At 39.1% G+C, this 13,455-nt stretch overlaps 1 protein-coding gene across 2 annotated transcripts in view; it reads left to right on the top strand.

Moving 5' to 3' along the window:
- Window positions 1-13,455, top strand: part of ATXN7 (ataxin 7) — a 106,429-nt gene that overhangs the window by 26,179 nt on the left and 66,795 nt on the right. The window lies entirely within an intron of this gene.

Below are 13,455 nucleotides of genomic sequence, written 5' to 3'. Positions count from 1 at the left end.
CAACTAGTTGCCTATAGGAAACCCCCAAGCAGGACATGAGGGCAATAGCTGCCCTGTAAACTTGGGGGTGGGGGTGGGGAATTGAGCTTTATTCCTCTTGAAATGCTAATAGAAATCGTTATTCCTCATTGGAGAAAGGAGGAAAGAGATTGCAGGAGAGCATTGCTTAATGTACTATCTTATTTTGTTGAAGTGGTAGGCATCTTTCCCCCTCTCATTTAAGGGCAGATGGAGTTCAAGAACATAATGAAAATAAGAGTTATGCTTGCAAAAATGACCCGAGCTTAGATAACATACAATACTGTTGTATGTTATGTCCCATACAATCCAGGCATATGCATGACATTATTTTTTATTAGCAGCGTGTTCTTAAGGTAAAGGGTATATCATTATAATTGGACAATTTCTTATTATGCTGAACTTTAATCTTACACTTGTTGTTTTGTTGGTAAATCTTCCCTCTCCTCCCCAAAACTAAAGATACAAAATAGATTGTGGATATAACAACTTGATTATCTTAGATCAGGATGTAATGGGGGCTTTCTGTGCATGGGCAGGCAGTCCTGCAGCACCTACCACAGGCAGCCGTGATATAGCTCATTTCTGGAAGGGCAGATCACGGAAAGGCACCGTTGGATCCTGCCCTTGGTATATTTGAAGTACTATTTATTGATTTGATTTCTACCCCAACGTTCTACCAAAACATGACACTCAAGGCAGCTTACAGGTACAATTAAAATAGATTAAAACAATAAAACAAATCATTAAAATACAGTGAAATGTAACAATTATAGATTTTTAAAAAACAGCACTCAACCCAACAGATCCACTTACAGGACAAAGGTCTTCTTGAATAAAGTGGTCTTTGCCTGCCAGTGGAAGGACAGCAGAGTAAGAAGTAAACCTAGTCTCACAGCCTGGGAGTGGCCACCAAGAAGGCCCTCTCTTGATTCACTACTAATTGCTCCTCTGAAGGCAGCCATCTTGAAAGAAGAGCCTCTCTAGAAGATCTTAAGAACCAGGCAGGCTCATATGCACGAAGGCAATCTTTCAGGTACCCTGGTCCCAAACCATATAGGTCATAACCAGCACTTTGAATTCAGCCCAGAAACAGACTAGTAATCAGTAAAGCTGCTTTAACAAGGGGGTCGGTTGGTCACATACTCCTTATAACTGAACCCGATCAACAGTCTGGCTGTAGCATTCTGGACCAACTGAAGTTTCTGAAAAGTTTTCGAAGGCAGCCCTGCATAGAGTGCAATATAATAGTCTAAGTGGGATATAATTAAGGCATGTGTGACTATAGCCAGATGAGACATCTTTAGGAATAGGCCTCAGCTGTGCAGGCACCCTCCTGGACACTGCTGAGACCTGGGCATCCAGGTTCAAGTCTAAGAGTACACCCAGACTGTGAGCCTTAGTCTTCAAAGGGAGTTGTAACCACATCCAGCACAGATTGAATTCCTATTACCTGAACTGCCTTTCAACTGACCAGGAATACCTCTGTCTTGTCTGGATGAAGCTTCAACTTGTTTTTCTTCAACCAAGTCCGGTACTGATATCAGGCACTGATTTAGAACCAAAACAGCTTCCTTGGATTTAGATGGAAGAGAGGAAGAGAGTTGCATGTCATCAACATTTTAGTGGTATTGAACCCGAAACCAGAGACAATCTCTTTTTGAAGTTGCATGCGTATGGTAAATAGTATGCGGGATAAGGTAGAAAACAGGAATACCATAGGCCAACAGCCTTAGTGTTGAACTGGAATCCCCCGGTACCATTTTCTGAGATGTGTCCCAGTCCCACCTCAGACAGACCAAAGCAGCCTCTGTCACATAACCAGGTCTGAAGCCAGATTGAAATGGCTTCACAACTTTAACAGTGTGGTATCTACTAAAATATTTGCATTTTTAAGTAATTTCAGTGGCGTTCAAAATAAGTCTCATGTTGATTCTTCTGGATAAAGCAGAGTTTGCTTCAAGTGTCTCATGCTCCTTGACAAAGATTTAAAAAGTAGTCTGGGCTCGCTTTAAAACATTAAACAGTAAGGCTAGCCCTGTCTCCTACAATAACAGCTGCTTTACAAAGTTAAATAGCTATGTAATGATTGTGTATACACAAAACAGTTATTAATAAGTACAGATAATATGCACATATCTAACAATTGGCTTGCAATGGTTCTGTTATCTTCTTTCCTTTGACAAAAGAACTTCTGGTAGGATAGGACTGGGAAACTGGATTCCTTTTACAAACTTAAAAAAGAGAGTTTCCTACATTGGGCATAATGCACCACCCCAAAACAATTCATATCTTTGAAATGTAGATATTATTCCTATGTGCTCACTGTGTCAATGTACTGGTTTTGATAATGTAGAAGTTATTTTCCATTATAACTCTGTGTTTATGTTAATTTGACGTAAACAGATAAAAAAGAGCCCATACACACGTCCCAGCTGAGAAACATTAGTATCTTTTGGTGGGTGCAGTCCTAGTTATCTCTGTAAGAGAGCTGATGTGGTGCAGTGTAAGTCCCTGTCTTTCTGTTTCTTCTCACTGTGCATAAAAATATAAATCCTAATCATGGCCTCCCCTCCCCCACTCTTACTTGTTTACAATGGTTGGGCCTTTTTAGTTTAGAAAGAAATTGAACAAGGAGACATAATCAAGGTTTATATCATTATACATGTTGTGGAGAAAGTGGATAGGAAGAACTTTTCTTTCTCTTATAATACTTGGACCGCGATTCCAAATAAACTGATGGACAGGAGAGCAGGATTGACAAAATGGAGTAATTCTTCACTAATTCTTTAATGGAATTTGCACCATAAGATGTGATGTACGCTAGCTTGGATGATTTTTAAATGGGGGTTTGAAAGATTTATGTTGGAAGTCTGTCAATAACAGCTAATTGTGATGTCTATATGTAACTTCCAGGTTCAGAGGCAGCATGCCTCTGAGTACCATTTACTCTGGAGCAACAACCGGAGAGTGTTCTTGCCCCCATGTCTTGCTTGTGGATTTCCCAGCGAGATCGAGTTGGCCACATGCTGGGCTAGATGGAGCATTGGTCTGATCCGGCCGGGCTCTTTTTATGTTTTAATGATTGTTTTCATAATCACAGTACTTGAAAAATGCAGTTGTGATCACTTACATAGTCACATGGGGTGGATAGGCAGGCTGCTTGTTTTCATGAATGGGCCCTTCAGTGTGCTCATGTTTTTCTAGATTACACAATTGTTTTGAACACAGGCTCCTTCCACATACACGTGTTCTTCTATTCACTATAATGTTGGGCACAGTTTTCTGCACACACTTCAGTTTTGTGTAGGGAACTATTTCTGATATAGCTGCTAAGGGTTTTTAGGAGACTAACTCCTTAGTGTACGCTATCTATTTTTTTTTATTGGCTAAATTTTGTTTTGCATCAGGTATAATTTTTCTTACTGTGGGAGTTTTGTAATTTTATAAAATGGTATTGCAATTACAGTTTATGAGGTTTAAATTTGTATAAACTTAGGAAATTAAAAAAAATGTAGGTGGGAATTTAGAATATTATTGTTTTGTGAGATCTTGCTAGGTTGACCATTGGATTACACTAGTACAGATACTAGTTTTGTTAGCAAAAATTAGGTTGGAGTACCCATTCAATTGACTACTACATCACATATACAGAGCATCCACGCTTGCACTGTCAAAATAAAATATGTGTAAAACACCTCAAAGGCATTTTATGGCATATATCTGGTACTGAGATAATGCCAATACTTAAGCAGAGATGATTGAATTAGAATGCACTGATTTGATTTAGTTTTATACAACTTCATTAGTCTTGATTTTGTTAAAGTGGTGATGTTTTTCTCCTTTCAATTGCATACTGCTGAAGTTGCCTTAGTGCAATATAAACAGCTGTGGAAGAATTTGGTGGGTTTTTAGATTTTTCTTGAATAACAGTGGATGATTTATATTTCCCTACTGTGTTCTCGGCATACTTTTAGCATTATGTTTTACACTAAATAGATACTGTTTAATATGCCTTAAGCTTTACTTATAGTTATTTGAAGTCACCTGTTGATTGGAAGTAGGATGCTATATAGAATATCATTTTCCAGTGATTGGCTAGCATGTTTTCCTCTTTAGATAGAAAGTGTTGGCAGGATATTTGGGTACTGCTCTAATATGGGGCAAAGGTATTGCAAGGTATTGCATTCTTTCATGGGAGTTGAGGATTCCCAGAACAAAGAGCTAAAAATAGCAAGTGAAAAATTAAATACAGGAGCAAAACACTCACATATGTTTTCAAAATGCACCTACTATTAAATGTCAGTAACTGCTCCCTGTTTATCAATACTGCTCACAAAATTTGATCGTGGACCTCAAATCCTGAAAATTACAATTCTTCCTTTCCTTTTTCAAGATAATCCTCACATTTCCAGAGGGAAAATGGCAGTACAAAAAGCACTGATTCCAGAAAAACAATAATAAAAGAGCCAATATTTCATATTGGTCTCCTAGTTTTTGAGAGATTGGTTTGTAATTTTGAGACATTTGGAATTGGTCGTACAGGGATATTGGTCACTTCTGCTTTCTGAAAAATTGCTGTCACGTTAAGAACGGCTTTATCAAAATATTTTTGCCAGTTCTATTTTATTGTGTGGGTGGGTGGGGGAAGAACTTGTGTAGTTAATGGTCTAGAAAATGTGAGTCCCATTCAATACAGAATAAGTCTGTCATTTATGGCAGGGGTAGGTAAGCTGGCGCCTTTTGGATATTTGGAGTACAAATGTTCTAATCCTTGACCATTGGTCATGGTGGCCGAGGTTTATGGGAGTCTTAGTCCAAAACATCTGGATGTCATTTATGGCTGTGTTCAAAATCCACAATACTCAACAGTGGGTTAATAGTCAAGTTACAGTTGGTTATTTTGTGGGTACTCCCCCCCATGATCAGAGAAATTACCAACCGTAAGTGGTTTATAAACTGTGCGTGGATTATTCACCCACGGTGTATTGACTATTCCCTCTCCCTCCCTCCCTCCCTTTCTCAGTCCTCACACTTGTATCCCATCATCCCTTGCTGCCAAAAATATATTCCGCCAGCCAAGCAGAGCAGCTGCCACCACTTTGACCACTCTTGCCAAACAACTCTGTAGCCGATGAAATAACCAATGCTGCCCATCACAGGACACAATAACTAACAATGGTTTAAATAGCCCAAGCTGCACATTGTTGGTTAGTTGTGTGGGTTATTTTGGCAAAATAACCTACTGTGGGTTAAAAAACAATCCCGCCACATGACACAATAACCCACGGTGGGTTATTTGACCCATTGTGGATTATTGTGTTGTCCGAACCCAGTCTATATTTGAGTTCTGGCAAGGTATCTACTATCTACATGCCGACGGTGGCCAATTTACTTTGAACAATTTGGATTCACATATTAAAGTAGTGGCATTAATGATCATAATGCAGCCCAAACTTTAGATGTGAGCTTTTCATAATTTCACATGCACACGTTACACCTGTTTGTATTTTGATTCTAACTTCAGATCCCAAATAAAGAAAGTAGTTTCCTTATAGAAGCACCATTTTTTATTTTATAAAATAAATAAATGGACTGGTACTGTAGCGATTTGCTAGTTTCGCCTTGCACATATACGATAATTAGATCATGTATTTTGGAAGGGATTGGTGGCATAAAAGCTTACGGTTACTTCTATAAAGGGTCATGAAGTGAAGGTATAGTCAAGTGCTAGGTCATTTTGCTCGGAAGTATTTTAATAAAGCCATATACCTCTTCCCTCTTTCTGCCGCAATTCCATTTTCATCTTTATCAACTACAAGCTTTAGGAATAATCAGAAGGCTGAACAAAGCGTTTTGGTGATGAGGGAGATGAGAGAGAAGGTTTAAGCACTGAAGAAAACATTTCTGAAAAATGTATCCAACTGCTAAAATAATGCACAGTGCCTTGTACGTTTATGGCACTATATCAATAAATAATAAGACAAGAAATCCTGAATTCCAGTTATACGTAGGATATGTTTTGAAGGTACCTGTGTGCTATGAGATGTTACAGTGTAGCTCCTAGAAGTGTTTGCCATTGGTAGATTTATAAGGAACCATTTTAGTGGACAAGAAGCAGCGTGATGGTTGGAAACCTTTATTATTATTTTTACTTTTTAATATTTAACTTTTAAAAAGTTATGAACGTGATCATTGTGTTTCTCTGTGTTGTTTTCTACCAGTTTAGGGATATTTCCGTTACAAGCTTTTTACTTTGGGACACTGCTTAAGACACATTAGACTGAGTATTCTTTGATGACCCTAACTTATGCTCTTATTCTTAAGTTTGGTTGGAGTAATAGGTTTGAAGGCCACTTTCATTTGTGGAGCTCCATTAAGGTATATTACCAATTTTCCACTGAAAGTATTAGAATAAATACAAAAAAGGATCTTGTAGCACCTTAGAGGCTAACACTTGTTTTATGGCCTAAAATTTTATGGATTAGAGTCCATTCTGTCAGATGCATGTTGAAGTGAATTCCAGTCTATAGAAGCTCATGCCACAAAGAAGATACAGTAAGACATCTTTTATTTTTATTTTTTGCTTTAGCTGCAACAGACTTCGCTCACTGGATAGAGTAAATATGCTTTTTTTTAATACAAATACAAATTGATATACAATCAAGAAGTCTTCTAAAAAGTAGGGGGTGAAAGTTTTCATTTTTATTTTAGCACTTCAGAAAAACAGAACATTTATCTGCTGTCCAGGTACAATTAAAATGACTCTGAAAGGCAGCTCTCAAGAAATATTATTTTTATTTCACTTCTTTACTCTTTTTTTTTTAAAAAAAAATAAATCGGTTATTTCTTCATCATTGGTTCATTATGCAGAAGAAAATTTAAATATTTTTTCTTAGATTTTTTGCCAGTTGAGTATGTCAATAAAGACTAGACCTTATGGGCCTCTAGCATGAAATTTGATGATTTTTTTATGAAGCATGAAACACATATACAACACACACATGGTACAGAGGACACACATGGTGCAAATCAATTAAAAACAATGTTCTTGCATTCAGTAGCTTCGTTTCTGAGATGTTGTTAAAATGTAAGATTTAGCACATGAAAAAGTTGCTTCTTAAGCTTTGCTTTATTGTATTTGATAATCGTGTAGCACTGATGAAGAAAAGTCAAGTTCCTGTGCCCTGTTATGGGCTTAAATTCAGAGTAAATTCCTGACTGGTAAATATTAAATGGTATTCTTAAAGCTGTGTCTGAATCCCTAGAAGTACCTGAAAGGAAATGCTGCTTGCGCACTGTTTATTCTTATTTATTTATTACACTTTTAGACCACCCGATAACCAAAGTTCCCTACATTGTGTTAAGGCAAATTAAAAACATAAATACAAATTCGCAATAAAACAATGATGATAAGACCGCACAGAATAAAACCAGTACCAATAGGTGAAAATGATGTAGCACATAATAAAGCCAGCATGAAAAGTATAACTGTGTAAAGGTCTAAAAGCACTTAAACAGTTTTTAAAAAGCCTTGGAGAATAAAAAGATCTTCATCTGGTACTGAAAAGACCATAATGTAGGTGCTAGGCGAGCCTCTCTGCTGAGGGCATTCCACAAATGGGGCCCCACCACTGAAAAATGCCCTCTTATCTTGTAGCTGCCTAGAAATGTAAAATCTCCGGAAATTTTGAGGTCAGGGGGAAAAACAATTTTTGGAAAAATAAGCAATACTTATTATTTTTATCACTCTTTACAGTTCTAAAGACACTTCGTTGTTTGAAGACTGCCTTCCCCACCCATGCCCTCCAGATATTGTGGACTTCAGCTCCTATCAGCCTCAGGCAGCATGGACAATGGTCAGGAATACTGGGCACTGTAGTCCAAAACATCTGGAGGGCTTCAGGTGTGGGAGGGCTGCTTTAGAAATATAAAGCAGCCTTTCTGTTCCTAAACTTATTTTATGTATATCTTAGTTTGCTCATAAAATTATCGTATTTTAAGACTTCAAAAAGTGAACTCAGTAAATTTGTAATTATTTTCTGAATGGATTAGAATTACATGAAATGATTGCTACAGGATCAGAAAGACACGACTTTATAGAACAAAATCCAAACTGTAAAGAATGCATATGTATTGTCAAGCATGCACAATGTTGACTCTACTAACATTTTGGGAAACTGAGCATAAACGTCTATCAGTAAAATATACTTTAGATCAAAAATAGACTTTAGATCAGTAACTTGGCCCCAAGGTGTTTATGGCTTTAAAGATTAAAACCTTTGGCAAGTGGTTGTGGGCCAGCTCCAGATGCTCTTGGATGAGACTGATTATCTGGATCCATTTCAGTTGGGTTTCAGGCCTGGCTTTGGCATGGAAACAGGTTTGGTCGCCCTGTATGATGACCTAGGTCGGGAGAAAGACAGGGGGAGTGTGACTCTGTTGATTCTCCTTGATCTCTCAGCAGCTTTCAATATCATCGACCATGGTATCCTTCTGGGACGACTGGCTGAGTTGGGAGTGGGAGGCACTGCATTGCAGTGGTTCCACTCCTACTTGGTGGGTTGACTCCAGAAGGTGGTGCTTAGGGAACATTGCTTGGCCCCGTAGATTCTCCAGTATGGGGTTCTGCAGGTTCTTGTCCCCCATGCTGGTTTACATTTACATGAAACCATCGGGTGTGGTCATCTAGAGTTTTGGAGTGCTTTGTCATCAGTACACTGATGACACACAGCTCTATTTCTCCTTTTCATCTTCATCAGGTGAGGCTGTAGATGTGCTGAACCAGTGCCTGGCTGCGACACTGGACTGGATGAGGGCTAATAAACTGAAACTCAATCCAGACAAGACTGAGATGCTGTTAGTGGATGGTTCTTCTGACCGGATGGAGGGTGTTCAACCTGTTCTGGTTCAATGCTTGGGGGTTCTCCTAGAACCATCTCTGTCACTTGAGGCTCAGATTACCTCGGTGGCATGAAGTGCCTTCTACCAACTTTGATTGGTGGCCCAGCTACGCCCCTATCTGGACACGGATAACCTGGGTTCAGTTGTCTATGTTCTGGTAACCTCCAAGTTAGATGACTGCAATGTGCTTTATGTGGGGCTGCCTTTGAAGACAGTTCAGAAGCTGCAGCTTGTGCAAAATGCAGCAACCAGATTGATAATAGGAACCAGACGGTTCGAACATATAAGACCAACTCTGGCCTGCTTGCTTTGGCTGCCTGTACATTTCCGAGCCCGATTTTAACATTTAATGCCTTACATGACTTGGGACCACAATACCTGATGGAACGCCTCTCCCAATATGAACCTACCCATACACTGCACTCAACATTTAAGGTCCTCTGGGTGCCTACTCCGAGGGAAGCTCGGAGGATGGCAACAAAGGAGAAGGGCCTTTTCAGTGGTGGCCCCTCAATTGTGGAATGCTCTCCCCGATGAGGCCCATCTGGCATCAACATTATTATCTTTTCGGCACCAGGTCAAGACTTTTCTGTTCTCTGAGATATCTAACAACATATGTTGAGTTTTTAACTGAAGGAAGCCAAAAAAGCCAGAGGCAAAGGGGTGAAAATGGAGATGTGGTTTATTAAAAATAATTACCAACTCGTTTCAGACCCTAAGGTCCTTCCTCAGGGTAATTCAAGCAATTGATATATCACTTTTGTTTGAATTACCCTGAGCGTACCTTAGGGTCCGAATCTCGTTGGTAATTATTTTTAATAAACCACATCTCTGTTTTCACCCCTTTGCCTCTGGCTTTTTTGGCTTTCTTCTTGGAGTTCCTTCCTTTTTTGGCTTGAATTTTAACTGACCCAGAATAGTTGTTTTAAATGGATATTGTATCTAATCTGTTTTTATGCTTTTTATGGTTTTACATTTTGTATATCGGTTTTTAATGTTCAGTGTTTTAATCTTTGTAAACTGCCCAGAGAGCTTTCACTATGGGACAGTATATAAATGTAATAAATAAATAATAATAACCACTACCACCACCACCAAAACAATCTTTTAAGACCATTTCTAATGTTCTTCCTCCGTCCCCATGAGATTGGAACTGGGCTTCAGGTTTACATGATTATTCCCTGTTTTTCTTCCACACTTATGGTATGGAAGAAAAGCATGGTAATATCCAAATCTGTCAATCCAGTAATTATGTGAATGCTCAATTGAACCAACTAGAGAGGTGAAGAAAACACTTGAGCCTAGTTTCATTATGTTTGTGGCTGAGAGAAGGAAGTGGAAGAATCCAAATATTTCCAGTGATGATAAAATCCAGCCTTCTCCAACCTGGTGCTATACAGGATTTTTCAACTGCCACTCCCATCAGCCCCAGCCAGTATGGCCAATGGCAGGAATCCTGGGAGTTGTAGCCCAAAACATCTGGAGGGAACTAGGTTGGGCAAGGCTGATATCATTGATCTTCATTGATCCTCGGGGACAGTGAGAAGCTCTCTTTATTACATGGCCTGGGAGTAATGGCAGTAATCTTAGCGTAAGCAAAATAATGTGGGAGGATATTGAGAATTCATTGTGCAGTTCTTAAGGCACGCTTTCTGGGATGTGTGAAGATCCTGTCCTAAAGTGTTCAGCTTCATGGGACTAGGACTCTGAATAACATGGAAATATGAGGCCCATGAAATGTTGCCTTGTGAAGCAGAGATTGATAGGACTAGCCAAACAAGTTTGACTACAGTGATTATTCTTAGGGGGAAGAAAACCTGTAGGCTGCACTACTGTTTATGCAGACATGAACTAAAGATATTAATTTTAATAGTGCAGCCCTTGCTGTCCTTGTGTAAATGTGTTCTGTAAGACAAATGTGTTTGTAAATTGTCCAGTGTGTATGGGCTATCATTCATTTTAGCATGAATGAGTTCCAAACATTAAAAATAAGTTACACTTCTAGAGGTATGATACCTTTAATAATAAAAGAGATGTGTGTCATTCTGTCTATCCATGCCAAAATGTCAAGCTCTAGATACAACTTTGACACCTGAAACTTTGCCTGCACAATAAGAGGATACTAGGAGTGTGCACTTCAGGGCTATTTTGTTTTTAAAACACATTGATAAATGTTAATGTGCCCATCTGGTTGAAGCCTGCAGTAACTCCTTCAGACAGTAGCAGTAGACTTAACTAACCAGCTCGTAACTTTGAAGCCCTGGGAGATTAATAGGCCAAGGGGCTCAATTATACGCCTGCTCCCTCTCCTGCTGCGGGGCAGCCCCTCTCAGGGGAATGGCGTGGACAGATCCATTCCTTGTGGAACTATAGGGATGCACCATGGCAGGGCCTAGGGTTGCCAGCAGGCATGCCTTCACTCAGATGGGACGGGTACAATGTATTCGAATCTGACAGTTGCATAAGTTTACTTGAAGACTTTGCTCTATCAAACTAAGGGCTATTCCAACCTGTGTGAAGTCCATATGCTAGTCTGTCTGAAATAAAGGGCATCTGGGTCAGTGCATGATGCACTGCAACTGCTAAAGGAGAATGGTTCAAGACATGCAGAGAAGCTTAAAAAGAGGACATGGGTTTTACTTGGCATTATTTGGCAAAGGCAGGCTATGCATCTATAGATGAGAAACTGTTTCCAGGCACTTCACAATGGGAATGTTTAATTCCTCCACAAAGGGAAGAAATCTGAATAAGGGAGGTGGAGCACAATAATTGGTGGCTCTTCGCTTAACAAATTTAGTATCCCAAGAGATGTACTTGACTGGAACTCAAATAACAGACTGGACAGTGACATTACTTGAATTTCCTATTGTGTTAAGGACACCTATGGTACTATGAGTATGATGCTTGAGATACTGAATTATTATTATTATTATTTATTATTATTTATTTATATAGCACCATCAATGTACATGGTGCTGTACAGAGTAAAACAGTAAATAGCAAGACCTGAAAGACATTAGGTGGAGGGAGGGAAGAAGCTTTCCTGTCCAGAAGAAATTTATTGAATGGGCGACCTCCACCAAGTCAGTCAGATGATTCGAAATGTTTTGGTGACAAGCTCAATTGGACATTTAGTGGAACCCTTTTATTTCTGTGTTCATGCTTCCCTCTGTGCTCGTATATAAAAGTGGCTGGTTTTCAAACTGTACCAGAAGGATTGTCCTCGGAGAATTCCTTAAAATGTGTATACTTGCATGTGTGGAGTTGATGCAAACACAGGAAAGTAAGCTGATGTGCCTGGGAAAGAAGTGATAGGATATAGAGAGGTGAATACAGCTAAATGCAGTTCTGAATAATGCAGCATTATTCGGCTTTGGTCTTTGTTTTTGTCTTTTAAAATACACTAATGCCTAACTCACGTTGCCCAGTTGACTTTCTATTTCAGTCCTCTGTCATCAGTTATTTGTATTCTGATATTTCTCCATTAATCATATATAAGTAGTAAACAGCCTCTGAATTAATTGTAAGAAATTAACCACTCATAGTGGGCCAGGTTAGCCCAGCGGTTTCTTCAACTTACCACTCATAGTTAGTTTCCATAGCTTTAAAAAAAATACTTCAGATGATGTAGCTCACTGTTGCAAAGGTCTGTGATTTTTTAATGGAAGTGTATTGTTTGCGTGTGCTTTTGTTTTGAATATAATTGCTTGGAAATTTTAAAAGGCAAGAAAGTCCACAGAAAGGTTTTGTTGTTTATGAATACAAGACATTAATAGCTTGTTATTAATAAGCCTATTAATTTGCTGCCTCAGGTACAAAAATGAGTCCTGCTGTGTTGTATTCCCGATGCTCCTTTTTGAAGTGATATTTCATGGATTGCCTGAAACATGCTGCTATCATACAGGAGCAGCAGTTCCAACAGCAGGGAAGAGGTTACAATAGCTGGTGCAAAGTCTAACCTATCATGGAATATAGATATGCTGGTAGTAATTCAGTAAGTACAGATAACTCCACTCATGCCTCTTAAAATGTGGAAATGGTAATATTTAGTCTCCCTCGTGCCTTCTTGGCAGTCTCACAGAGTGGAAGGTTCTATAATTCTGATAGGAATAGAGAAAGCTTGCTCCCTCTAGCTATTATGCTCCCTCACTCTGCGCATAAGCTAAGGGGTAGAATGTCTTCTTGTTAATTTCTTTTCTGGCTGTCATGCAATAGGGAATTTTTGTCTCTTTCTTGAATTCACCTTGGAGCATCTTTGTGAGGGTGAAAGAAGAACTTCCCTGCTGTCTGAGTTTGCTAGCCCTGTGTGATAGCTTCATGTAGTGTATTCGAAGAAATTCCACTTCAAAGATTAGCATCTTTTTAAGAGTCTTAAATGCAAACCTGAGAAGACAGCTATATTCATTGATAGACCATCATATCCTGAGAAGCACAATTCAAAACCTCTGGGCATGAAGCCTCCATGCTTTTTGTACTGTAGAATTACGTCTGCTTTGTAGATGCAGTGGGCGGATTCAGACGACCGCAACAAGG

The sequence above is a fragment of the Elgaria multicarinata genome, chromosome 3, assembly GCF_023053635.1.
Source record: "Elgaria multicarinata webbii isolate HBS135686 ecotype San Diego chromosome 3, rElgMul1.1.pri, whole genome shotgun sequence".
In the NCBI taxonomy this organism is placed as follows: domain Eukaryota; kingdom Metazoa; phylum Chordata; class Lepidosauria; order Squamata; family Anguidae; genus Elgaria; species Elgaria multicarinata.
The sequence above is the reverse complement of the archived record's forward strand: the minus strand, read 5'-3'. Positions and strand labels throughout refer to the sequence as shown.